Source organism: Mastigoproctus giganteus, chromosome 2, assembly GCF_048544385.1.
Source record: "Mastigoproctus giganteus isolate SK-2022 chromosome 2, ASM4854438v1, whole genome shotgun sequence".
NCBI lineage: Eukaryota > Metazoa > Arthropoda > Arachnida > Uropygi > Thelyphonidae > Mastigoproctus > Mastigoproctus giganteus.
The window spans coordinates 190,887,411-190,915,383 of record NC_143576.1 but is presented as its reverse complement, the minus strand read 5'-3'; the positions used below and the strand labels follow the sequence as shown (position 1 = coordinate 190,915,383).

At 39.8% G+C, this 27,973-nt stretch overlaps 1 protein-coding gene across 1 annotated transcript in view; it reads left to right on the top strand.

The window, feature by feature from the left end:
* Window positions 1–11,687: 11,687 nt before the first annotated feature.
* unc79 (UNC-79 domain-containing protein) overlaps window positions 11,688–27,973 on the top strand; it is a 1,082,710-nt gene continuing 1,066,424 nt past the window's right edge. The window contains exon 1 of the mRNA XM_090389680.1: window positions 11,688–11,807. The gene's annotated coding sequence lies outside the window, so the exon portion shown is untranslated. The remainder of the gene's footprint in view (window positions 11,808–27,973) is intronic.

Below are 27,973 nucleotides of genomic sequence, written 5' to 3'. Positions count from 1 at the left end.
ATCTATCTACAGAGGCTGCCCACCGGGCTCGGTCCTCTGCCCGTTCCTCTGGAACATCGTCCTTGATGAGTTACTTGGCCTGGATCTGGGCCCTGTTACTATCCAAGCATTGGCAGATGATATTACCATCTCCATTGCAGCGGACACCAGAGCAGCTCTCGAGGCCACTGGAAATCAAGCACTATAGATCTTACAGGACTGGGCGACTCTACACAAGCTCCGGATTTCTCCACAGACTACACAATCCATACTTCTCAAAGGCACCCTACAAATATCAAGGCCTCCTCAGATCAAGGTACAAGGAAAAACCATCAAGCTGGTAACTTCCCTAAAACACCTGGGTATCATCCTGGATTCGAAGCTCTCCTTCTTCCTGCACCTCTCATACCTTCAAGAAAAAAATCAGGAATTATGCAGTCCTAATCGTCCGAGTAAGCAGGTGTGACTGGGGTCTGAACCAGAGAACACTCAAACTCCTGTATAAAGCTGTATTCCTCCCTGTTATTACATACGGATCCGGGATTTGGAACCATAGAGCAATAATTGTTGGCAATAAACTCAAACTAGAAACAATTCAGCGGAGTATATTGCTCGCCATTACCAGGGCCTGCTGCACAGTAAGCTCTCCGGCCCTTCAGGTTCTTGCAGGTGTCCTCCCCCTTGACTTGGAGGTTATCTGTTGAGGATTGCACTACTGCTTGTCGCGGGGAATCCCAGCTACCATCTTTGGACATACCATTGACACCCGCACTGACTGTAAGCAAGAAAAGAAGAAACTAGCTGCCATGCTACTACAAATCTGGCAGACAAGATGGGAGGAGACAGACAAGGGCCTAATAACTAAGAAATTCATCCCGGATGTCAGACTAGTTTATCCAAAGTCGCCGCCTTGGTTCTCTCCTGGCCTCTACTGTACATATATTATAACTGAACACGGCTCTATAAATCATAAGTTGACTACCTTGGGAATCATCAATAACCCCTACTGTACATGTGGAGAAATTGAAGATTGGGACCATCTTCTTTATAACTGCCCAATTTATGACGATCTTCGAAGAACACTGTACACCAGATTCCACTGTCAAGGACAGGAGCACCTGTTAATTTCTGACGAACAATAATTACAAATTATTCACGGAGTACGCACAGAACCTCTTTTTTAGGCGCAGGACTCTACAACCAACTGAAGCTAGGGATACAAACCTGTGAGAGACTTGATCAAACTTGAAATAAAAAATCTGTACTTGACCGTTTCACCAGCATCGACTTGCTAACCCTGGAACATCCAGGGTAGGATTACCTGTTCACTTTCCACATGGTTGGGTAGGCTCCAGTGGTCTTGACCACTCCACCGCAAAATATGTCACACTCAGCACTCTTGCTGAGTGGCTTTTCTACCCTTCTGGAGTTATCCCCTTCCCCCTTTTCTCCTGGTGGGGCATACGCTCCACCGTCAATTTAGGGGATGCCCTCACCTACATCCCCTTAACCTTACTTTCATCCCCCATCTTCTTCTGTACACCCTCTACTGCCGCAACTACCTTATTTTTTATTTATTTTTATTTATTTTTATTATTATTATTTTTATTATTGTTATTTATTATTATTATTATTTATTTTTATTATTTAATATATTTTTATTTTAATTTTTATTATTTAATTTATTTTTATTTATTTTTTTATTTTTATTTATTTCATTATATATATATATTTATTATTATGATTTATTTTTTTTAAATTGGTCTCCGCTCAGGTAGCTCAGGCGACCCTGACGGAGACCTGCCAGAGAATAATGGGCATCCTGGCTACCTCCTAGTGGTGTATGCGGGCAACGTGGGGTCCCATTAGGGATCCCTCGGCCAAATGCCAGGACACACAACAGACCTTTCTAGTGGCCCCACAGCTCATTTGGACGGCCAGTTGAGCAACAGTAGCACGCCGATCGATCCGGACCAACCGTTTCAGCCGACGTTCACCTCTGGGATCGATGGCGCATGCGGCTCGTCAAAGCTTGGCACTTCGGGTCGTCAAAACTGCCCCATTCGTCCAGTCTTGATACACTTTCACTGAAACACATGAGAATTTCACAAAGTCCGCTGTTTCGGAAATGCTGGCAACCCTGGATGATCATGCCCTTTTGCAGGTCTGATAGGTCGCGTGCTTTGTCCATGACAAAGGCTGTTACTGTGTTCCCGGATGCCGAACATCAAGCCTTATATGCTTGCGGTTGGTGAACTCGACACGTGCGCTGTATGATTAACTGGGCATGTATGATGTTTGCATTGGGGGGTGGTCATAATATTGTGACTGGACTCTCTCTCTATATATATACACAGTATATATATATATATACACACACACCTATGAGCTAAAACATTATGACCAGCATGTCGTTATGCAAATCGAAGCAACTGCAGGTAAACTACGGCGCGTGCGCGGGTCGGGACATGGTATAAAAAGCACCTGATACTGAGCTCCGTTAATCAGTGTAACTCTTGTTTTTCAGGTGGGAAAGGCAGCGAACTTAAGCGAGTTTGACAAAGGCCAAATTTTAATGGCCAGACGACTGGGTCAGAGCATATTCGAAACGGCACGGCTGGTTGGATGCTCACGGTTAGCTGTGGTTAGTACCTACCGAAAGTGGTCCGAGGAAGAAAAAACCCACGAACCCCGGCGAGGTGTTGGACGACCACGGCTCATCGATGCTCGCGGTGAGCGAAGGCTCTCCCGGATGGTACGTAGCAACAGAAAGGTGACCGTGGCGCAACTCGCCGGTAATTGGAATTCTGGTGACGGGAGTAATGTGTCACAACACACAGTACATCGAACCCTGCTGAAAATGCGGCTGCATAGCCGCTAGCTTTTCTTCATAGCATCAACAAACGAAAACTCAAGTTTTTTGGTCATATGGTAAGAAGGGAAAACCTTTTGTTGAAGAATATAATGGAAGGAAAAACTGAGGGGAAGAGGTGCAGAGGAAGACCTGCAACTAGGTGGAAGGATGGGATCAGTGAACTTTTGGGCATGACACTTTGCAATGCTGATCGTATATCACACGATCGATGCAGTTGGAGGAATTTGTTGGTGGCCACAACAGCTCCTCAGGGAGCTATGAGACTGGAAGAAGAAGAATATATATATATATTCTGGAAACAGGATCTGGAAAGGTTGAGCAGATGGGCTGAGAAGTGGCAAATCAAATGAAGTTTAACATTGACAAATGTAAAGTACTGCATATGGGAAACAGCAACCCCAGAGCAACGTATCAATTCTGTGGTACTACACTGACAGTGGTAGAGAATGAAAAGGACCTGAGGGTAATTGTGCAGGCAGATATGAAGTTCTCTGAGCAGTGCAGACGGGCTGCAAGAGTAGCTCATGGTGTCTTGTCAATGATATACAGGAATTTTTCTAGCAGGGATAAGGAGGTGATTATTCCTTTGTATAAGGCAATGGTCAGGCCACCACCTTGAATGCTGTATACAAGTCTGGAGGCCTCATTTCAAGAAGGATGTAGAGCTGCTGGAACGAGTACAGAGAAGGGCAACAAGATTAGTGAATGGAACAAAGGGTTGAGAAAAGGTTGGCTCTTACGAAGAAAGGCTTAAGTTTTGCAAATTACAGTGTCTGGAGACTAGGCGCCGGCGAGGTGATCTGATAGAGGTGTATAAAGCCTTGAATTGTTTGAGCATGCTCAATGCCGATCGGATTCTTCCTCTTGCTCAGAATAATCACGTGAGAGGGCATAAATTCAGATTGAGGAAAGACAGATGCTGGATAGATGTGCGGAAATTTGCCTTTAGCCAGCGGGTAGTTAATTGGTGAAACAGACTTCCATCCCTTGTTGTGGAAGTTGATAGCCTAAATAAATTTAAGGCTCAGCTGGACAGGTATTTCGAACGAAAGGAGGGGTGAAATGGAAGTGTTTTTTTTTTTTTTTTTTTGGCTGATGCTGTATAAGCTTGCTTTCTTGCATCATATGCCTCTACTAATTGCTAATGCTAATATATAGCAAGAGAGAGAAAGAGAGATACAGTATATATATATATATATATATATATATATATATATATATATAAAATAGTAAAAAATAATAGTAATAATAAAATTAAAGCTTGCCATACTGCTGGCTTAAATTTTATTATCACTATTATTCTTTCTGTTTTATATATATATATATATATATATAGTTATTATAGTAAAAGTATAATATGTACTATTATAGATACTGAATATGTGTGTAAACATAACGGCATACTGCGGGCCATTAGGCCAAAATAACTTATAAAGGCCCGCAGTATACCGTTATGTTTATACACGTATTCACTATAATAGTACATATTATACTTTTACTATAATAACAGACTGATTACAGACTGATGTAATCTTCAATCTACTATTGATGGCATTAACCTGATCTGGAAAAAAAACTTTTACATTCATCCCTACTTTTTATATATATATAATATATATATATACACTGTATATATATTCCCTACCATTAATATCCGGACACTTGCCTTTAGACAAAAAAAAAAACAAGCCTTTATTGTATCATTTAATATACTCTCTCCTGGATTGCCCTCTTCCGCGACCTTAGATGCCATCTTAGGAGTTACCTTAGACATCGTACTCCTCAGATCCCTCCATCCCGGTACCCTTCCATCAGCTCCACCTTGGTACTGGCAGAAGCAAGTCCAGACTTGCTTCTGCTAGTACCAAGAGGTTTCAAAGAATTCAGGACAGATTTTCCAGACAACAATGTCCCTGTCCATTAAAACCATAATCATCCTATACAAATCACTGCTTATTCAGGACAGACAAGTTAGCGCCGATCAGCATAAAGCAGCTTTCTCTTGGGGCCGGGACGGAATCAATCCGACTCCAAGAAATAGTAATCGTTGAGAGTGATTGTTGAAAAGTGACTTGATGGTGTGGCTTCAAAGGTAGAAGAAGATTGTGATTAGACCAATAACAATATTCTTCTACCTTTGTAGCCGCCATCAAGTCACTGTGTGGGGGTGATTACCTCCTGTACGGACGTAATCACCTCCGCAGTGTTTTTCCCAAGTCTAAAAAACCATAAAATCCGTTGTTGAAGGCCGTAATACTCGGTTGAAAAGTACGAATTACTGTACGTTTCAACCGAAATATACTTCCCTTCCCTTCCCTTACTTATTATATATATATATATATATTTTTTTTTTTTTGTTTGTATTTAGAGTTTTACTGATGTTTATTACTATTCGTCAAAAAGTGGCAACTGCCGTGCAAAAATTTATTTCTTATTCACTTAAGAGTATGTCACTCCTTTCATAAGTGACATACTCTTAAGTGAACTGTAGTACGCTATTCAACACTATTCAACTGTAGTACACGATTTCCTTAAATAGTGTACTACAGTATTTTAAATTGCTGTGCTGAAGTTCAGACAGCGGGCTGGTGATTGTTGGAACAGGCTTCCATCTGTTGTTGTGGAAGTGGATGGGTTGAATAAATTCAAGGGAGAACTAGTCAAATTCTTGAAGGGAATGGATGGGTGAACTGATATTTTTATTATATTTTTTGGCTGATGCTATATAAGCTTGCTTTCTTTTTTCATTTGCCATGACTATTACTACTACTACTACTACTACTTACTACTATGATCCCGAAGGAGTATGTTAGTACTGGGACTGAGAAAGTGTTTATGGCTGTGACCATGTTCCTGCTATTCAACTTTGATTTTAGCAGGCTTCTCAGTCTCTGATGGTATTCCTCAGTCACCTTGATGTCCTCGTGTTCTAACTGGTGGGCCTGCATTATCCCCAGATCACGGTCATCAGCGGGTAGTTTCGTCCGACTGGATGTCCTTGATGCAGTCTGCTCGTGTAGCACAGTGGTATAGTCACTGTCCTCCCCACACCGGGTGGAAAAGGTCCAGGTTCGAATCCCGTCGATGACGCGAGGAACTTTTGTGGGCTTTTTTTACTCCGTGGCTAAGTTAGTCGGTCTCTGGCGTAGATAGAGTCCCCCCCCCCCAACAGAAACTAGGGTTTCTTCGTCCAGGAAAACTGGCAAATCGACCAGAGAACACATTCAATTTACAGACACAAATACGGGTTTATGTATTAAATTACAGTAACCCTAATATAATAATTTAATGTAATTTTGTCCTTGATACAATCCATGGGTTTTATATTTGTCTAGGCCAAATTGCATTCTGATGTCAGTGCTGAACGTTTTGGTGATCTCGAACTCTTCGAGTACTTTCTGGTTCGGGGTCCATTGCCTTTCTTCTCCTCTTGAACGATTTTCCTGTAGAAAGCTCTCTGGTTTTCAACAAATATCCTGTTGTCTGTTTTCCTCTGGGCACTCTCCCTATAACAACGAAGTCTCTTGTTGAGTGCCAGAAGTTTTTGCTTGAGGATGTTAAAGTGTCCTTCAATCCTCTGATTATAAGTCTCGTGTTTGCTGTGGATGTCGTCTTTCTTGAGGATGAGACTTAAGAGTGAAGGCTGGGTCAGTCTTCACTCTTATCACTTCTATCTTCTGCTGTAGCATTCTTCCCATGCTGGTGGTTCCTTGTCTTTTGCATTTTGTGCTTTGTTGTTCCCTTCCGTTCATCCTAGTGGTTGCTACAGCAGCACAGTAAATGGCTGTGTGGATGGTGTCTACTGTTACTTCATTGTTATTGAGATAATCCGGTACTGTTCAATATTGAGGTGGTCTGTGACTTGCCAAAGATTCTGTTTGGTCTCTGCTTTAGTATGGTGTGGATCTTTGTGGGGCCCATTCCCTCGAATTCTGCTAGCGCCTTCCACTCTTCTTATATTCTGAATATCGCGATCGTGTCTGTTTGCACTTCAGCTGCTCTGAGTTGTAGTTCTTGTTCTGCTGTTCCTCCTCCTCCAGTTCTGGTTCCGTTATGGTCGTATTCGTTATCGTTTGTACTTGGTCGCTCACCTTCTGCTTGATTTTTTCCATGACTGCAGGAGCTTCAGCTTCTTCTTGATGATGGTCTGTCTCTGGTTTGCTGTTTGCTGACCTGAACAGTCAAGAATTATTCCAACCACTTCATGTATAGTTTCGTCCTGTACATTGTCATGTCTGTCTCAAGATTCGTTACTTCATAGTAAGCTCGCATGATGAACGTGTTCATTTCGATGCTCCACAGCCGACCGGGCTAGCCGAGTGGGCAAAGTACCTGCCCGGCAACCCAAAGGTCGCGGGTTCGATTCCCGCCTCGGGCTTGGATCAAAAGTACTGCAAAAACCTTGGGAGGTGCAATATGGCCACAGAAGCCGATGCGCCAACAACTACCAAATCAAAAAAAAAATCAAAAATCGATGCCCCACTTCATATGTTAGCTTCTTCCATCCTTTGGTGGTCACTAGCGCAGTTGTGCAGGAAGCACTAACATTAGGTTGGGATGGATGGTCTCGCTCTTCATTTGTGGTAACCATACGGGAGACAGCGACTCTGACCCCACTGTCATCCGTGGGTGACTGTCTCCAACTTTTCGAACTGACACCTCTGCCTAAGGCCTGAACGCGAGTGAGTTTATTCTGCATCAAACTCGATGCAGTATTTTTATTACTTCGACATCGTTATCCATCTATGGAGGTGGACCTGTTTTGCTTCGGCTTACGTCCAGTGGTACTGTTAGTTCTTGAGAGCGACACTAGATGGTGCCAATATCTGCCTCTGCATCACTTCGACCTTGGGGAAGGTAGGTCCACTGAAGTGACTTTCGCGATGGTTGTATTATTATTATTATAATAAAACCGTAGCGAAATTTATTATTATTATTATTATTATTATTATTATTATTATTATTATTCTGTTCTCCCAGCGTGATGGAAACGCGTATTTTTCCACCAAAGCGGGGCTGGAGTCCGGGTTATCAGGCTGGTACTCCAGTGTCGTAACCACTGGGCCATTATTATTTTTATTATTATTTTTTTTTTGTATGTCGGTGTATTACATAAAACAGGTGTAAACTGGTTAAGATAGGCTTTCATTTGATGTAAACTTAGGATGAAACAGAATATAGATAGTTTTAAAATTTTCCCTCTGACTAGATCTGCTGTCACGGGCAGTATGGTAATTTCACCATAGTTTTATAACCCCTATAAACTATAAAAATTTGGATCGATTGAGCCTATACGTTTTTAAGTAGTGGCTACTGGTTATTTAAACTGATAGTGCCAAAATAAGAAAATGATATATATATATATATATTTTTTTTTTTTTTTTTTTTCATTAAAACATTGCTTTTTAGGACCATTTAAATAAATTTTCTGTTTATACTCCGGCACGACAACCAAGTGAGTAGAGTTTACAATAAATCGTCAATACAATTATGTATTGTATTTAGTAACGGGCTTGAACCCCGGTTCACTCAAGGAACGCGTGCTATGCACTCTCGTTCCTGACCACTCGGTACGTCAGGCCTTAAGTCAGGTATAGATCTGTCTAATCGTTTAATTTCAAGTTGATCATTATATGACAGTGCGATTTGTTTATTTATTTATTTTTGGTTAATTTTAATAAATTATCTTATTCATTGCGAATAAACACTAACAAAGGCACGCGAGTCTAGAAACTGGGGCTAGTCTTTCTCTGGCACATTCATTCTCCATTATACCGTTAACAGTTTCAAAGCGTAGTTATGTGCATATGTGGATTATTATCTACACTCACTGTTAAAAAACTTGGAAATCTTTTACAATTGGCGTCAACAGATAGATAAACGTACAATGCGCAAATGTAAGTTGTCATATGGTACAATCACAAGTTCCTTGGTATCAGATAAATACTGTATGCTTTCCTGGGGCTTCTTACTCGATCTGATCATGGGGAAGAAACAGGTGATCGTACCGATTTTCAGAAGTGTTATTGCTGGAGCACTTTCAGAAAGGGCTCCAGCAATAACAAAATAGAAAAAAAACAGAGGAAATCACTGGTGTGTAGAAAATATCATCTCAAGAGAATGCAATGAGTGGAAGAAGAAGGGAAAATGCAGCTCTAAAAAGAAGAAATGTGGCAGAAAGTCGTTATCCCCCCAAAAATGAGACCGCAGAAATTTAAAGTCAGAGGTCAGAATAGAGGGTTCAGTGCGCAAGAAAAGACTGAAAAATTCAATTTAGGCAAAGAAAGATCCTGTTTCAATAGAAATATACGGCGGAAGTTATAAAATCTGGAATTTACGGAGGGCCCATGCTGTTATGAAGTTTTGTAGGACAGAACATAGGCACATTGACGGGGGGGGGGAATTAAGCTCCTCTAAAAGTTTGTTTTATATTATCTAATTTGTTGACGCCTGTTAAAGTTATCAATACGAGCCACAAACCAGAGTTCTGGATGCGCCATTGTTCCAGAATATATTCTACTTTTGTGATGTCGGCCTTTACTGTAAGTTTTACAGTTCAAGACGGCATATCTATCAGCTTTACGTTCAGCCCTATATTTTGCATCCTGAGAGAATTTTTGGATCGATACGGTGTTTTAAAAGTTTATGCATAAAATTTTGAGACTTGTTCAAGTCTCTAAAATAATAAAAAATAGTTATGTAAACTGTGTCTGATTTCAACCGGTGACGGAATTATAGCTGAATGCTAAAAAATAAATAAGAATAAGCAGACACGTACCTATTATTAATAAACATAAAATAAACGATAAAAATTATTCTTATTACTTTTTTTCTAATTTTATTTTAATTTTTTAAAGATCTATAGCCTCTTTTTTAAATTCAAGCATGCATCTTTCCGTAACTGTTTAGTCACGGCTCTCTTATTTTAGGCTAGAATACTTTCAGAATTTTTAGAACATAGTTTAAAAACCTGTATTCACTTCAATTTTGAAATTTGCTTGACTCCTCATTCTCTAACTTATTTCTCATTTAGATCCCGCCCCTTCAGTTCTTCAATGATTGAAGAGAATTTAAGTTTTTAGCAGCTTATACGCTTGCGAATAGAATTTCCTGTTTCTTTATTATTATTATTATTTTTTTTTTTTTGAGATATAATAGTGTTCCCATTTCATTTACCTACTTTTTAGTAACAGCTGTGTTCATAACATTAAATGTTCATAACTCTGCAATGCGTGAGAATGGGATGCTTTTTACATAACTTTTTAACTGAAACCTACCAATATTCACTACACTCACTTTTATAGTTAACCTTCTGAAGTTTGGTATTATTTCGCGAAGCATCCCGTTTATATGCTTACGCGCACCATCTCTCTCTCTCTCTCTCTCTCGGCGCCTCCGTAGCCAGGTGGGAAGGAGCAGCACACGCTTCTTGATTAGACCGGGGTTCGAGCCCGTCACCACCAAATACGGAGGATGCGGAAAGGTCAGGGAATGACCGCCGCATATTCCCGGAGCAATATGGCCTTAGTTGCTAATGTTCCTAAAAAAAAAACCAAATAACATAACATAACTTTCTCTCTCTCTCTTCCTAATATACATATACAAACAGTATATTATTATTGTCTTTCTTACATTAAAATAAATATCCTCGTAATGATATTTATTCAGCCAATGGGAGAAGAGAGATGCGGGTTACGTGATAATACGTAACAAATACAAAAATACGTAACAGAAGCTTATTTTACCACAGAAAAATGTTTAATCGTGGTCACGCGCTATGTTTACCTAACATGACCACGCGGTACCATCCTTGATTTCCATATGTAACCTATTTATTTAAATAAACTAAATGCAACAAGGCATAATATTTTAAGAGTTTCAGATTCTATATCAATATAATATCGGTGTAGATACACCGTAGACAACTCTTAAAGAAAAACTACGATCGTAGTGTGAAAGGCATCCATCGATGAAAAGCCAACTAGCTTTGAAACGGTGTTGTCTGGGTGATGGTGTCCACCGAGAATAAGTGACAATAGTCTTCTCTACTAGTGAAGCGTTACTTATTCGAGGTAGTGCAATACATGGTAACTCGTTGTGAAGGATGAGCACAGTATGAGATACAGACGAAATGATGCTTTTCACACTACTATCGTAGTTTTTCTTTAAGAGTTGTCTATGCCGATATCTATACCGATATTATATATATAGTAACGTATTTTTGTATCCATAGCTGAGCAAGAGACACACAAAGAGTCGAAAGCTTCTGTAAGTATTTTATTTTCTTTTATCAAAAGAAGCAGGCGCATCCCCCTAGTTATTATTATTATTATTATTATTATTATTATTATTATTATTATTATTATTATTATTATTAGCCATATAGGTCAAGGAATCCTGAGGCTTATGCTGCACCAGCCAGAAAAAAATTTGAGTACCCTGGGAGAGAGAGAGAATCACCAAAAAAGAGAAGAATGATGATATCCAGCTTGGGACCCCGGGTGTGCCAAGTCCATTCTCACCACATGTGAGTCCTATATATATATTATTATTATTATTATTTTTTTTTTAATTATTATTATTTTTTTAATGTTGAGCGGTTTTACCGGGCGTTTCTTAAACTGGGCATTTTTTTTTTCCGTGGGCATATTTTCATAGATTCGCCCAAACGGAATATTCGTTAATTAAGAAACCCCAGAACTGACTGTAAACATCACATTTATCCAGCTCTTCTTTTCGCTGTTGCCAGCTGCACTCTTTGCAATCAACCTAACGTACATCTGTTTCTAGTTGCGCACCCTAGCGTTACATCATGGAACGTTTATCGTCGTGGTTCGGAAATGGAAAATATTGAAGGCGAAATTACTGTTATGTGTTTAACTTTCGATGTCAGTAACTGGAATGACATTCAAGATTCAAACATTTTAAGGAGGTATTCCATTCCTCTTCATTCGTACGTATAATCTAACATGTGATTTGACCGGTATTGTAGTCGTTTAATTACGGTGTGAGGTTACAGGTAGAATACTCAAAAAATGTTCTTATATAAGAGCGAAACAAAACGAGTATGCAATGTATAGAATGTCCTGTTATCAGTATTCATATCTGCTATATATGGCAGTGGATAACATGCACATTGTCACAATTGGAGATACGTGTAGTATTTTTTTTAAGTGGATTGTGGCCTTGGGGTCCATACGCGGAACAGGCACGCAAATGCGAAATTGAGTCCGTACGTTGCCACAGAAAATCAAAAAAAAAAAGGCGCGGTCCATAACTTGCGCTTATTTATCGACTGCAAGAAAGAAGTTACTTGAGCGTTAAAAGCAGATAAGAGCTACGTTGTTATTTTGGGTCCGTAGTGCCGATTTTTTTTTTTTTTTTTTTGTAATTTATAAATATTGCTTCCCCATCTCACAATTTTCTATTCAAAAACTTGTTGCCGATTTTTTATATTATATCTTTTGTTGAAGAGTGAAAAAAAAAATATATATATATCAATTAAAACTTGCCCAAATTTATTTTAGAAGTTTTTTCTCTTTAGTAATAGATAATCCCAGGGGCTCACATCTGGTGAATATGGGCTTGGCAAACCCAAGGCCCTGAGCCCTGGATATCATCATTCTTCTCTTTCTTGGTGATTCCTTTCTACTTCTCTTTCTCTCTCAGGGTAACTCAGGATTTTTTTTTTTTTTTGGCTGGTGCAGCATAAGCCTCAGGCTTCCTTGCACCATATGGCTAATAATAATAATAAATTGCAGCAATTGGGATGTAATGAAATTATCAGTTTTTCCATATTAATTTTTTTTGTTCACCTAAATCCAAAATTATTATTATCTTCTTTTTTTTTTTTTTTCATAATTAGTCCTGCATTCAATAGTATTTCCATTAACGTGCATGAGTCCAAGCAAACAATCAGAGCCATACTTATAAACAGGCACATGAGGCTTGGGCCTCACTATAGAGGGGGGCCTCACATGGCCTCTGTAATCTCAAATTTTTAAAGCAATCTTTTATTGCAACATTTGTGTTTAAACAGATCAGTAAAAATAATTATTTTTTTCTGATTATATTTATATATTCAAGATTTTTCCTTTTGGACTCTGGACATATGGTATCTTTAAAGGGGGGCCTAACAGGTTGCTCAGTCACAGCTTTAGAATTTGGAACTGACAGAATGACTTATGTTAATGACTTCTGTTAGTATAAGGAAATCAGGTGAAAACTCAGGCTTCTTGATTAGACCGGGGTTCGAACCCTTCACCACCAAATATGGAGGATGTGGAAAGGTCAGGAAGTGACCACCGCATATCCCGGAGCAATATGGCCTTAGTTGCTAATGCTCCTAAAAACCAAATAACAAACAAACAGTGACAACTCAGCGTTGTTATGGGCCTATATGAGAGCTTGAAGGACAGGGTGGATGCCCTTGAAGGATCTAAATTGAGGGTCCCATCAAGCTCTCAGCTGCCCACATCAACGCAAGAGCTTGCACTTGGTCATCACGCAACACAGGGGCAACCCCCAAGGCAGAATGCGCTGGTCCCACGGGAACTAGTAGTTGTTAGTGACTCTATTGACAGGGAAACGGGGAACATGCTTTGCAAAAAGGATAGGTAGAACAGGACCAGGGTATGTCTGCCAGGGGCAAAGGTTGATGACTTGGTAGAGCGGATATCGTCTTTTAAGGGCACAAAAGGTGATAGAGTTGTACACGTTGGCACTAATGATATTAAGAGTAGGAGACCGGCAGAATTACTTAACAAGTATAGGTCACTGTTGAAAAAAAGCCGTGAATTAGGGTTGAATTTGAAAGCGTCTGCAATTCTGCCCAGACACGATAGGAGGGAGTATATGATGAGAGCCTTGTCGATCAATTCGGCCCTGGAAAGATTGTGCAAGGCTCAAGGGATAGAATTTTTTTCAGCCTGGTCTGTACTTGTTAACAGGAGAGACTGCTTCTACAGGGATGGCATACACTTAAATAGAAAGGGTGTAAGAATATTTGCTGATGCTATCGAGTTAGGTGGGTCGGAAAACTGCTAGCTTGGGGGAGGGATACAAGGACTAATAGATTAACAGTAGCCACTGGCAGAGGTCGGTGCCTCCGTAGCCAGGTGGGCAGGAGCAGCAGTGCGTAGTACACACTTCTTGATCAGACCGGGGTTTGAGCCCGTGACCACTGCATATCCCCAGAGCAATATAGCCTTAGTTGATAATGCTCCTAAAAACCAAATAACAACAACTGGCAGAGGTGAAAGTGATTCTTGCATAGCTTCTATTGGAATGAGCAGCAGCCTGTAAAACAAGATGCAGGATATTTCAAAGACTGCTGGGAGTCATTGCGGTACAAGTAAACACATGGGTTGTGTTAGGGTATCTAAGAATAGGAACAGGTGCATGTATACTTGTGTGTACACCAATGCTAGGAGTTTGGTAAATAAATTTGATGAATTTGAGATATTGCTCAAAACATCAAAGGCAGATATTGTTGGGATATCAGAAACGTGGTGTCACACAGATATAAGGAATGCAGAACTGGAATTTGGGGAGTACACTGTGTACAGAAAGGATAGACAGAATAGGAAGGGAGGAGGGGTTATTCTATTAGTTAAGAAACACACAAAATCCAAGGAAGTGAACCCAGACAACATAGCTGTACAGTGCAGTGGCGAATCAGTTTGGTGTGACATAAGCATTGGGAGATCAAAATTGAGAGTAGGAGTGTGCTATAAGCCTAATGACTCTGATGAGTATAGTAAGAAACTGTACAGGGAAATAGAGTGGGCCAGTAAATCAGAGAGTATTATAATGGGGGATTTTAATTTCCCAGATATTGACTGGAATTTGTGGGTTGGTCACTCACACACTAGCAAGGCTTTTGTGGATTTATTGGATGATTGTTTTCTACATCAGCATGTTCGGGAGGAAACTAGAGGGAGTAATACTCTTCATCTGATTATCAGTAGTGATTCTTCATGCATTAAGAATCTGCAGATAAAGGAACCACTAGGTGGCAGTGATCACAGTGTGCTGAAATGGGATTTACTCAAAGAGGAAACTACAATCATGGTAAAGGGAAAGGTTTTTGCTTTTGTAAAGGCGACTACGATGGTCTGAGACAGTATTTAAATTCTATACAGTGGGACCAACTGATGATGTTACCATCAGCAAATTCAAAATGGAAAGCATTCAAAGAACTTATTTTGGAAGCTACTAGGCTTTACATACCAACTAAGATATATTGTTCAAGGTTTAGGCCTAAATGGATGTCAGATGAACTAATGAGACATATGGCAGAGAAGAAAAATGCATGGGATACATATAAATTAATGGGTGACATGGAAACCTATGATAGATATAAGCTGGTCTGTAATCAAGTCACAGAGAAGATTAGGCAGGCAAAGGCAGATTATGAGAAATCCTTGGCAAAGGACGCAAAGAAAAACAGAAAAGAATTCTTTACCTATGTAAACTATAGAAGGAAAGGGATGAATCAGATTGGTCCACTGGATATTAATGGTTCAACAGTTGAGGATCCTGCTCAGGTGGCTAACAAACTTAATGAGTATTTTGCATCTATATTCACACATGAGGAGTTATTCAGGGAGGGAAATGCCAAAGGTAAAGTAAACTCTGGCAGTGAGCTAGATGATTTTGTAATAACTGAGAGGAAAGTGGAGGAGAAATTGTTGAGGATAAACATAAAAAAGGCACCTGGGGTGGATGGGATCTATCCAGTTATATTAAAGGAGGCAGCAAAGGAAGTAAACAAATGCTTAGCCATAATTATGAGAGCTTCTTTGGACTCAGAGGAGGTACCCATAGACTGGAGATGTGCAAATGTGACCCCAGTTCACGAAGGGGGATCAAAGGCTGACAAAAGTAATTATAGACCTGTGAGTTTAACTTCTGTTCCAGGAAAATTAATGGATGCACTGGTTAAAGAAGCACTGCAGGATCATCTATACAAGACTTCAGTTATAGCTCGGACACAGCATGGTTTTGTTAAGGGAAAGTCTTGCCTGACCAACTTGATTGGTTCTATGATGCAGTTCCAAAAGAACTGGATGCAGGGAATAACTTTGATATTATATATTTGGATCTTAGAAAGGCTTTTGATACTGTTATTATTATTATTATTATTATTATTATTATTAGCCATATGGTGCAAGGAAGCCTGAGACTTATGCTGCACCGGCCAAAAAAAAAAATTCTCGAGTTACCCTGTGAGTGAGAGAAAGAGAGAGAGAGAGAGAGAGAGAGAGAGAGAGAGAGAGAGAGAGAGAGAGAGTCAGAAATAGAAGGGAATCACCAAGAAAGAGAAGAATGTGATATCCAGCTCAGAACCCTGGTTGTGCCAAGCCCATACTCACCAGATGTGAGCACATGGAAGACTGCTGCACAAATTGGAGCAGTGTGGCATTGGAAGCAAATTGCTTCTATGGATAAAGGGATGGTTGAGGGGGAGAAGACAGAGAGTGGTAATCAATGGACACTGCTCATCGTGGACTAATGTTATTAGTGGAGTCCCTCAATGTTCAGTTTTAGGTCCATTGTTGTTTTCTGTATTTATAAATGATATTGATGATGGTATATCAAGCTTAATGTCCAAGTTTGCAGACGATACAAAGGTTGGCAGTCTTGTTAAGGACACTACTAACAGTATGCTGCTGCAACAGGATCTGGAAAGGTTGAGCAGATGGGCTGAGAGGTGGCAAATGAAGTTTAACATTGACAAATGTAAAGTATGGGAAACAGTAACCACAGAGCAACGTATCAACTCTGTGGTACTACACTGACAGTGGTAGAGAATGAAAAGGACCTGGGAGTAATTGTGCAGGCTGATATTAAGTTTTCTGAGCAGTGCAGACGGGCTGCAAGAGTAGTTCATGGTGTCTTGTCAATGATATACAGGAATTTTTCTAGCTGGGATAAGGAGGTGATTATTCCCTTGTATAAGGCAATGGTCAGGCCACACCTTGAGTACTGCATACAGGTCTGGAGGCTTCATTTCAAGAAGGATGTAGAGCTGCTGGAACGAGTACAGAGAACGGCAACAAGATTAGTGAATGGAACAAACAAACAAAGGGTTGCTCTTACGAAGAAGGGCCTAAGTTTTGGAAATTACAGTTTCTGGAGACTAGGCACCGGCAAGGTGATCTAATAGAGGTGTATAAAGCCCTGAATGGTTGGAGCATGCGCAATGCTGATCAGATTCTTCCTCTTGCTCAGAATAATCACCTGAGAGGGCATAAATTCAAATTGAGGAAAGACAGATGTAGGATTGATGTGTGGAAATTTGCTTTTAAGGTAGTTGGTTGGTGGAACAGACTTCCATCCCTTGTTGTGGAAGTGGATAGCTTAAATAAATTTAAGGCTCAGTCGGACAGGTATTTCGAACAAACGGATGGGTGAAATGGGAGTGGCTTTTTTTTTTTTTTTTTTGGTTGATGCTGCGTAAGCTTGCTTTCTTGCATCATATGCCTCTACTAATACTAATGCTAATGGGCGAATGTAGATGCAAAATACTCATTCAGTTTATTAGCTACCTCAGCATGATAATCAATTGTCAACCCATCTATCTTAAGTGGTCCAATCTGATTCATCCATTTACTTCTGGAGTTTACATAAGTAAAGAACTCTTTGTATCCTTTGCCAAGGATTTCTTGTAATATTCCTTCGCCTGCCTAAACTACTCTGTGACTTGATTACAGACTAGTTTATATCTGCCATAGGCTTCTGTGTCACTTGATACTTTATATGCATCCCATACATTTTTCTTCTCTGCCACGAGCCTCAGTTTTTCTGACATCCATTTAGGCCTAAACCTTGAACAGTATTTCTTAGTTGGGATGCAAAGTCTAATAGTCTCCAAAATTAAGTTCCTGAAGGCTTTCCATTTAGAATTCTATGTTGGTAACATCAACAGTTGATCCCACTGTACAGAATTTAAGAACTGTCTGAGACGCCTGTAGTCATCTTTACGAAAGCAAAAGCCCTTCCCTTTAGCCTTGATGGTATTTACATCCTTAAGTAATTCCCACATTAGTACATTGTGATCACTGTCACCCAGTGGTTCCTTTATCTGAAAATTCTTAATGCATGAATAATCACTGCTGATAATCAGATAAAGAGTATTCCTCCCTTTGGTTGCCTCTCGAACATGTTGCTGTAGAAAACAGTCATCCAATAAATCCACAAAAGTCTTGCTAGTGTGCAAGTGACCAATCCACAAGTTCCAGTCAATATTTGGAAAGTTAAAATCCCCCATTATAAGACATTCTGATTTACTGGCCCACTCTATTTCTCTGCACAATTGCTCATTGGACTTATAAGATTCATTAGGCCAATAACACACACCTACTCTCATTTTTCCTTTCCCAGTGCTTATGTCACACCAAACAGACTCAACATTGCATTGTCCACCAACATCAATTGGATGCACTTCCTAATATTTTAGGTGTTTCTTAACTAACGGCATAACCCCCTCCTCCCTTCCTGTCCTGTCTTGTCTATCCTTCCTGTACATATTGTGCTCCCCAAATTTCAATTCTGGACTGCTTATGTCTGTGTTACACCATGTCTGTGATATCCCAACAGTATCTGCCTTTGATGTCTTGACTAGCACTTCAAGCTCGTCAAATTTATTAATTATACTCCTAGCATTGGTGTACATGCAAGTATATACACACGCCTTTTTCTACTCTTAGTTACCCTAACACAGCTCATGTATTTATTTGTTCCACTATGACTCCCAGCAGTCCTGGAAATCTCCATTGCCTTGCTTTCCAGGCTGCTGCTCATTCTAATAGAAGCAGTGCAAGAATTGGTTTTGCCTATGCCTGCGGTCACTGTTAACCTTTCAGTCTATGTATCCCCGCAAGCTGGCAGTTTTCTGACCTACCTAACACTGCCTTGATAGCATCAGCAAATATTCTTGCACCCTTTCTATTTAAGTGTACCCCATCCCCGTAGAAGCAGTCTCTCCTGTCAACAAGCACAGACCAGACCGAAAAACTTTACCCCTTGAGCCTTGCTCAGTTCTTCAGGGCCGAATTGATTGACAACTCTCGCATTAGCATTAGTAGAGGCATACAATGCAAGAAAGCAAGCTTATGCAGCATCAGCCAAAAAAAAAAAAAAAACTGCTCCCATTTCACCCTTCCATTCGTTCCAAATGCCTGTCCAGCTCAGCCTTAAATTTATTTAGGCTATCAACTTCCACAACAAAGAATGGAAGTCTGTTTCACCAACCAGCTATCCACTGGCTAAAGGCAAACTTCCGCACATCTATCCTACATCTGTCTTTCCTCAATTTGAATTTATGCCCTCTGAGGTGATTATTCTGAGCAAGAGGAAAAATCCCATCAGTATTGAGCATGCTCAAACCATTCAAGGCTTTATACACCTCAATCAGATCAACTCGCAGGTGCCTAGTCTCCAGTCACCATAATTTGCAAAACTTAAGCCTTTCTTCATAAGAGCAACTCTTTGTTCCATTCACTAATCTTGTTGCCTTTCTCTGTACTCATTCCAACAGCTCTACATCCTTCTTAAAATGAGGCCTCCAGACCTGTATACAGTACTCAAGGTGTGGCCTGACCATTGCCTTATACAAGGGGATAATCACTTCCTTATCCCTGCTAGAAAAATTCCTGTATATCATTTACAAGACACTATGAGCTACTCTTGCAGACGGTCTGCACTGGAGCCTCCGTAGCCAGGAGCAGCAGTGCGTAGCACACGCTTCTTGATTAGACCGGGATTCGAACCCATGACCACCAAATACGGAGGATGCGGAAAGGTCAGGGAATGATCACTGCATATCCTCGGAGCAATATGGCCTTAGTTGCTAATGCTCCTAAAAACCAAATAACAAACAAACAAACAACCGCCTGCACTGCTCAGAAAACTTCATATCTGCCTGCACAATAACCCCCAGGTCCTTTTCGTTCTCTACCAATGTCAGTGTAATACCACAGTTGATACGTCACTCTGGGGTTACTGCTTCCCATATGTAGTATTTTACATTTGTCAATGTTAAACTGCATTTGCCACCTCTCAGCCCATCTGCTCAACCTTTCTAGATCTTTTTGCAGCAGCATACTGTCATTAGTGTCCTTAACTACCCTTCCAACCTTTGTATCGTCTGCAAACTTGGATATTAAGCTTGATATAACATCATCAGTATCATTTATAAATACAGAAAACAACAATGGACCCAACACTGAACCCTGAGGGACTCCACTAATAACATTAGTCCATGACGAGCAGTGTTCATTGATTACCACTCTCTGTCTTCTCTCAGTCAACCATCCCTTTATCCATAGCAGCTATTTGCCTCCAATGCCACACTGCTCCAATGTGTTCAGCAGTCTTCCATGTGCAACAGTATCAAAAGCCTTTCTAAGATCCAAATATATGATATCAAAGTTATTCCCTGCATCCAGTTCCTTTGTGACAACATCATAGTACCCAATCAAATTGGTCAGGCAAGACTTTCCCTTAACAAAACCATGGTGTGTCCAAGCTATATCTGAAGTCTTGTCTAGATGATCCTGCTGTGCCTCCATTAATTTTCCTGGAACAGAAGTTAAACTAATAGGTCATAATTAATTGTGCCACGCTTTGATCCTCCTTTGTGAATTGGGGTCACATTTGCACATCTCCAGTCAATGGGTATCTATCCTGAATCCAAAGAAGCTCTCATAATTATGGCTAAGGGTTTGCTTACTTCCTTTGCTGCGTCCTTTAATATAACTGGATAGATCCCATCTACCCCGGGTGCCTTTTTTATGTTTATCTTCAACAATTTCTCCTCCACTTTCCTCTCAGTTATTACAAAATCATCTAGCTCACTGCCAGAGTTTAACTCACATCTGGCATTCCCCCTCTCTGAATAACTCCTCATGGGTGAATGTAGATGCAAAATACTCATTTAGTTTGTTAGCCACCTGAGCCGGATCATCAACAGTTGAACCATCAATATCCAGTGGACCAATATGATTCATCCCTGTCCTTCTAGAATTTACATAGGTAAAGAACTCTTTGTTGTTTTTCTTTGCATCCTTTGCCAAAGGTTTCTCACAATCTGCCTTTGCCTGCCTAATCTCCTTTGTGACTTGGTTATATCTATCGTAGGCTTCCACGTCACAAATTAATTTATATGTTGGGTAATTGTTCAGTTGGATAAGAAGTTCTCTGAAGTTCTACTAATGATTTGCAGGAATTTTCCTAGCAGGGATAAGAAAGTGATTATTGCATTTTATAAGGCAATGGTCAGGCTACATCTTGAGTACTGCATATTGGTCTGGAGGCCCCATTTTAGGAGGGATGTATATCAGCTGGAATTTGTAGAGGGAAGGACAACAAGGTTGGTGAGGGGAAGAAAAGGGAGCCCTTATCGAGAAAGTCTTTGGTTCTGCAAATTACAATATTTGGATACTAGGCACTTGAGAGGTGATCTCTTTGAGATGTTTAATGTTTTGAATGGATTGAACAAGTGCAATGTTGATGGATTCTTCCTCTTGCTCACATTGCACACATGAGGTGGCATAAATTTAAATTGTCAAAGGATGGTTGTAGAATAGATGTGCAGAAGTTTGCTTTAGCCAACAGGTGGTTGATTGCTCTAACAAATTCCATTTATTGTTGTGGAATTGGATAGGTTAAATAATTTCAAGGAAGAACTAGATATCTTGTGAATTTGATGAATTTCACCTATCAGAGGGAATGGATAGGTGAAATGGGAATTTTTTTTTTTTGGCTGATGTTCTATAATCTTGCTTTTTTGCATCATTTGCTTATACTAAATACGTTCCATTGGATTGAATCTCATCATCCCTCTATTTGAGTACTGCATGCAGATTGAACAAGCGCAAAGGATTGAGTAAGCTCAATGTGGATGCCATTAAGATTTAAATTTATGCCCCGCACAAGAGGGGGCATAAATGGACACTGCTCTTTGTGGACTAATGTCATTAGTGGAGTCCCTAGGGTTTGGTGCTGGGCCCATTGTTGTTTTGTGTATTTATCAATGATATCGATGAAGGTATATCAAGCTTAATGTACGTTTGAAGATGATACAAATTTTGGCAGGGTTGTTAATGACAGTAAAGACAGTATGCTACTGCAACAGGATCTAGAAAAGTTAGGCAGATGGGCTGAGAAGTGGCAACTGAAGTTTAACATTGACAAATGCAAAGTACTGCATATGGGTAGCAGTAACCCAAGAGAAAAATACCAACTGTGTGGTACAACACTCAGGGAAGATGAGAATGAAAAAGACCTGGGGGTAATTGTGCAGTCAGATATGAAGTTCTCTGAGCAGTGCAGACGGGCTGCCAGAGCAGGTCCTGGAGTCTTGTCAATGATATATAGGAATTTTGCTTCCAGTGACAAGGAGGTGATTATTCTGTTGTATAAGATAGTGGTCAGGCCACACCTTGAGTACTGCACACAGTTCTGGAGGCCTCATTTTAGGAAGTATGTAGAGTTGCTAGGCGTACAAAATAATTTTGATATCATATACTTGGATTTCAGGAAAGCTTTTGATACTGTTGCAAATGGAAGACTGCTGTACAAATTGGAGCGGTATGGTATTAAGGGCAAGTTACTGCAATAAATAAAGGGATGGTTGAGTGGGAGATGGCAGCGAGTGGTAATAAATAGACACTGTTCTATTTGGACTAATGTTATTAGTGGAGTCCCCAGGGTTTGGTGCTGGGCCCATTGTTGTTTTGTGTATTTATCAGTGATATCAATGAAGGTATATCAGGCTTAATGTCCAAGTTTGCAGATGATACAAAGGTTGGCAGGGTTGTTAATGACACTAAAGACAGTATGCTACTGTAATAGCATCTAGAAAAGTTAGGTAGATGGGCTGAGAAGTGGCAACTGAAGTTTAACATTGACAAATGCAAAGTACTGCATATGGGTAGCAGTAACCCAAGAGAAAAATACCAACTGTGTGGTGCAACACTCAGGGAAGATGAGAATGAAAAAGACCTGGGGGTAATTGTGCAGTCAGATATGAAGTTCTCTGAGCAGTGCAGACGGGCTGCCAGAGCAGGTCCTGGAGTTTTGTCAATGATATATAGCAATTTTGCTAGCAGAGACATGGAGGTGATTATCCCTTTGTATAAGGCAATGGTCAGGCCACACCTTGAGTACTGTATACAGGTCTGGAAGACTCATTTTAAGAAGGATATAGAGTTGCCAGGAGTACAGAGAGGGCCAACAAGATTGGTGAAAGGAACAAAAGCCTTAGGTTGTTCAAGTTGCAACTTCTGGAGGCTAGGCAGCTGCATGGTGATCAGATTGGGGTGTATAAGGTCTTGAATGGTTTGTGCATGCTCAATGCTGATGGGATTCTTCCACTTGCTCAGATTAAGAACCTGAAGGGATGCCCCTCGAGGTTGAAATTGAGGAAAGACAGTTGCAGAATAGATGTGAAATGGGAAGAGGTTTTTTTTTAAGATGGCTTTCTTGCATCATATGTCTCAACTAATGCTAATTCAAATTGACCAAAGTCAGTTGCAGGATAGATGTGCAGAAATTTGCCTTCTGCCAGTAGGTGGTTGTTTGTTGGAACAAACTTCCATTTGGTGTTGTAGCAATGGATAGTTTGAATAAATTCATGGAAGAAATAGAAAATCTGTTAGAGGGAATTGACACATTATATGGAAAATTTATCATCATCATTTGTTTTTGGCTGGTGCTGTATAAGCTTGCTTTTTCTTACATCATTTTCCTCTATTAATACTAATAGCAATACTATTTCTGGGTGTCATTATTCCCCTTGCACATACACACCTTAAATTATTTTTATGTTTGTTTTTCTAGCATTAGATTCTTGCTCATTTCAAACATTACTAGTTTCAGAACGTCTTCCCTGTATTGGCAACAAACAAGAACTTTAAGATGTGTGTAAGCATTACTCTGAACTATGTCATCATATAAATGTATATCTATATTACCTGTGTTTCCCCTCTCCCACCCAACTAGAAGTTTTCCTAAACTATTACGGTATCATGATGATACTGTCAAAAACCTTTGCACCACCTTTGTTCAAATGTATCCTGTCTGTACAAAATAGATTTCTTCTACCTACAAGCATGGGCCACGCTGAAAAAAAAATTTCCTCCAAAAGCATTTCAGTATCCGTTAAGTCTTGAGTTAATCCATGAGGCTTTTGGCATACATTCTGTACTATTGTACTTGGGCAGAATTGCAAGCACATGCACATTTTTTTTTTTTTTTTTTTTATGAAACCCTCAAACACGAGAGGTATTAGAACCTATAGTACGTAGTACCGTGCATGGGTTGTAGGTTGCGAAGACGAAAGATGATATTTGTTGACATTAGACTTGAACTTCTGTAGACAGTTATTTTCAGGAAATACGTATGAAGGAAGGTTGTTCCAGAAAACGGCAGTTGAATGAATAAATAAGGGCAATGAAAAGTTGGTTCTGTGAGTTTGAAGTTGGACAATAAATGGATGTTGGCTGGTGGCAGCACGTGTTCGAACTGTTTTGAAAGAGAGAGTGGGAATTATAGAAGCCAATTCAGAAGAATAGTGTCCCTGGAAGTATCTGTAGAAAAGGCATGCAGCAGAACAGTATGTCTATGAGATAGCAATTGGAGAGAGACTGTTAGAGAGGAGTCATTAATTAACCTAACTGCTCTCCTGTTCTGAATGGAATCTAGAAACCTGAGAGATGTTTTGGGGGCACAGCCCCAGATGTGGGAATAATATTCCATGGTAGGGCAGATTTGCAATTTGTACAGAGTGAACAGCTGTTTGGAAGAAAAGTAATGCCAAGAGCAAAAGAGAAAACCAAGTTTTTTTAGATGCAGAGGAAGCAATATTTGTAATGTGCTTGTGCCAAGAGAGATTAGAAGTCAGGGTAATCCCCAAAAGAGATATATTAACTTACCTAGAAATCGAAGTGACACCAAAGATAAGCATAGGAGCAGAAGAATCCTTTTTGTGAGATATAAGACAAGACTGAGTTTTAGAAGGATTGAAATCAACTAAGTTGTCTTTGCCCCACTGGAGAATTACCTGAAGATCGGCATTTAAGGAATTGGTAGCGGATATTCAAGAAATTGAAGCTGATTGAGCAGGGCAAGGTTTCTCAAAATGGAAAGTGAAATGCAATGTGCTGTCATCGGCAAAACTATGGATAGGATTTCCAGTCAATGGAAGAAGGTCATTAATATACAAGAGGAAAAGAGTGGGGGAAAGAACTGAACCTTGGGAGACACCAGCATTAGTGGAGAAGTTAGAAGACAGAGAGCCATCTACCATCACCCTCAGTAAGCGATCAGAGAGAAAACTGGATAACCAATTATAAAAAAGAGTTGGCAAACCGTAAGATGGAAGCTTGTTTAGATGACCTTTATGGCAAACACGATTGAAAGCCTCTGAGATGTTTAGAGCAACTGCTTGGGTTTTACCAAACGTTTCTATTGAATTAGTCCATAAATGGGTAACATAAGCCAGAATATCACCAGTGGATCGACACTGACGGAATCCATACTGGCGATCGTTGATCAGATGGAAGGTTTCTAGGTAGTTTAATAGTTGGCGGTTAATTGATTTCTCCTTTACTTTAGAAAGAGTAGAAGTAATTGCAATGGGACGATAATTGGATGGGAGGAATTTGTCATCCTTTTTAGGAACTGGCTGGATATGAGCAAATTTCCAAGCAGAAAGAAAAACACCTTTGGAATCTAAAACACCTTTAGATGACTCTCATCAACCGGTGAAATACCACTGCTTTGCTTATTGGAGGCTTGAAGTGGTGGAATCCATGTTGAGTCTCCAGAGAAAAGCTCAGGCAACCCTTTCCCATCTTTTCTATCATGTATGACTGATGACTTTTGAAGTTATGATAAACATCATGGCGAGATCCAATTTTCTTACATTTTGAGGGTACAGCTCTAAAACGTTGTTCGCAGTCCGGCCGCTGGTTAGTACACCGGACCGAACCTATTGGTAACTCTTTAGGAGGCTTCCGGATCAGATAGTGCAGAGGTTCCTAAAGTTTCTCGGTTCACGGTGCCCTTAGTGTCCCAGTAATTTTTTCAAGACACTCCTAGGCCAAAAGAAATACTTAACACAGTGGTTTTCGACCATTTAATAATCTGTTTCTGTGTGTGTGTGTATATATATATATATATAATATTAAAAATGTATGTTATATGATAGTTATTATAATAATATAATTATAAACAAAATTAAAATTCATAATGCAAACTATAAATACTTATAATAATTTTATTCTTCATATAGAGGTACTAAATAAACATCAATTATAGATTACCACAAAATTAAAGAGATACGGTACAATGGATACCGTACACCTTTTTATAATGAAATAAATATATAAATTAAAAAATATATAAAAAATAAAAAAAAAATAATAAGTTTAAGTAACTTAATCCGAAATTACATGGCACCCCAGTTGAAAACCACTGAGCTAGCGTATAATCTTGCTACCTCTACTCTGCCAGATAGTGACTGGAGGGAGTCCAAATAGTGTGTATGCGGGGTGCCATTGTCGAGGCCACATTATGTCAAGGATATGAGTATATTCTTACCATGTGTACGCCATATCCAAAAATTTCATTACTTCATACAGCATGTCCCCCCCACCACTTTCTCTTACTATTGAATACAGCATGAATTGTCAAACTAATAGAGTAAGCTGATCTGTGAAAATATCTAAACCTCACAAACACTTCCTAGTTCTTTATACAAATATATGTGGTCTCAATTCTCATCTCAACGATGTCCATTTCTACTTGCAGTCTGCCAATACCCATGTACTTTTTCTGACAGAATCTCAGTTATTGGTTGATTCAACTATTGCTCATCTCAGTTACCCAAATTATTCACTGTATGATTCCTATCGCCTCAAAGGTGGTACTTGTGCATATGTCTGTTCCAATAATCCCTGTAAGAGACTTGGTAATTTGGAATCTCTTTTCGATATTCTCTGGCTTAAATCTCTCTACCTCATTGTGTCAAATTCAACTGTTGTCTCTACTGTTCTCCCAACTCCGCTAATCACTTGGAACTCTTCGACTTCCTCTCTTTGCAAATTGACTTTCTCCAGTCCAACTTTCTTAACAGTGAGGTAATTTTCCTTGGTGATTTTAATGTTCACAACTCTATCTGGCTTCCGTTTTCTAGTCACACTGACCCAGCTGGTCGAGGTGCTGAGGCTTTTCCAATTACTAATGACCTTGCACAGATTGTTCATTTACCTACAAGAATACCTCACAATCCTAATCATACTGCCAACACGTATGATCTTTTTCTCACAAACAATCCTTCTAAGTACACGGTCAAAGTGAGAGGTCCTTTAGGCACTTCAGATCACAACTTGGTGATTGTCTCTTCTCTAATGGAGCCTTTATCTCATGGCTATTCCCAACCTCGTGTTGTTTGGCATTACAAGAATGCAAAATGGAATGACCTGCGAGATTTCTTTTCTTCTTTTTCTTGGTTAGACTACCGTTTCAAAACTTCTGATGTCAACATTTGCTCAGATCATGTCAGTGAAAATATTCTTGTAGGAATGGAATCCTTTATCCCACACTCCACTTTAAAATCTCGTCCTTTATCTAATCCTTGGTTTTCTAATAAATGTGCTAAGGCTGTTCAGGAGAAGAATGTTGCATGTTGTAATTGGCTTGTTTCCAATTCTTCAGTTTCATTTTCTGCCTACACCAGAGCTCGCAACAATTGTAAAGAAGTTATTAATCAGTCCAAAGTAGATTTTGAACAGACTAAGAGTAGAAAACTTGCTTCTTGCTCTAATGGTAGCCAAGCATTCTGGTCTCTTGCCAAAGCTATTGGCTGCAACTTTTGCCCATCTCTGCTCCCACCTCTGTCAAAACAAGATGGTTCTGTTGTCACTTTGGCCAAGGATAAAGCTGACCTGCTAGCATCCCATTTTTCTTCCAACTCATGTATTAATGATCTTGGTAAAACACCTCCCACCATTCCCAACACACACACTCTATTCAATGCCTCCTGTGGTCCTCCGTCAAAAGGATGTCAGAAGGATTTTGACGAATCTTGATGCTAAGAAAGCTCCATGT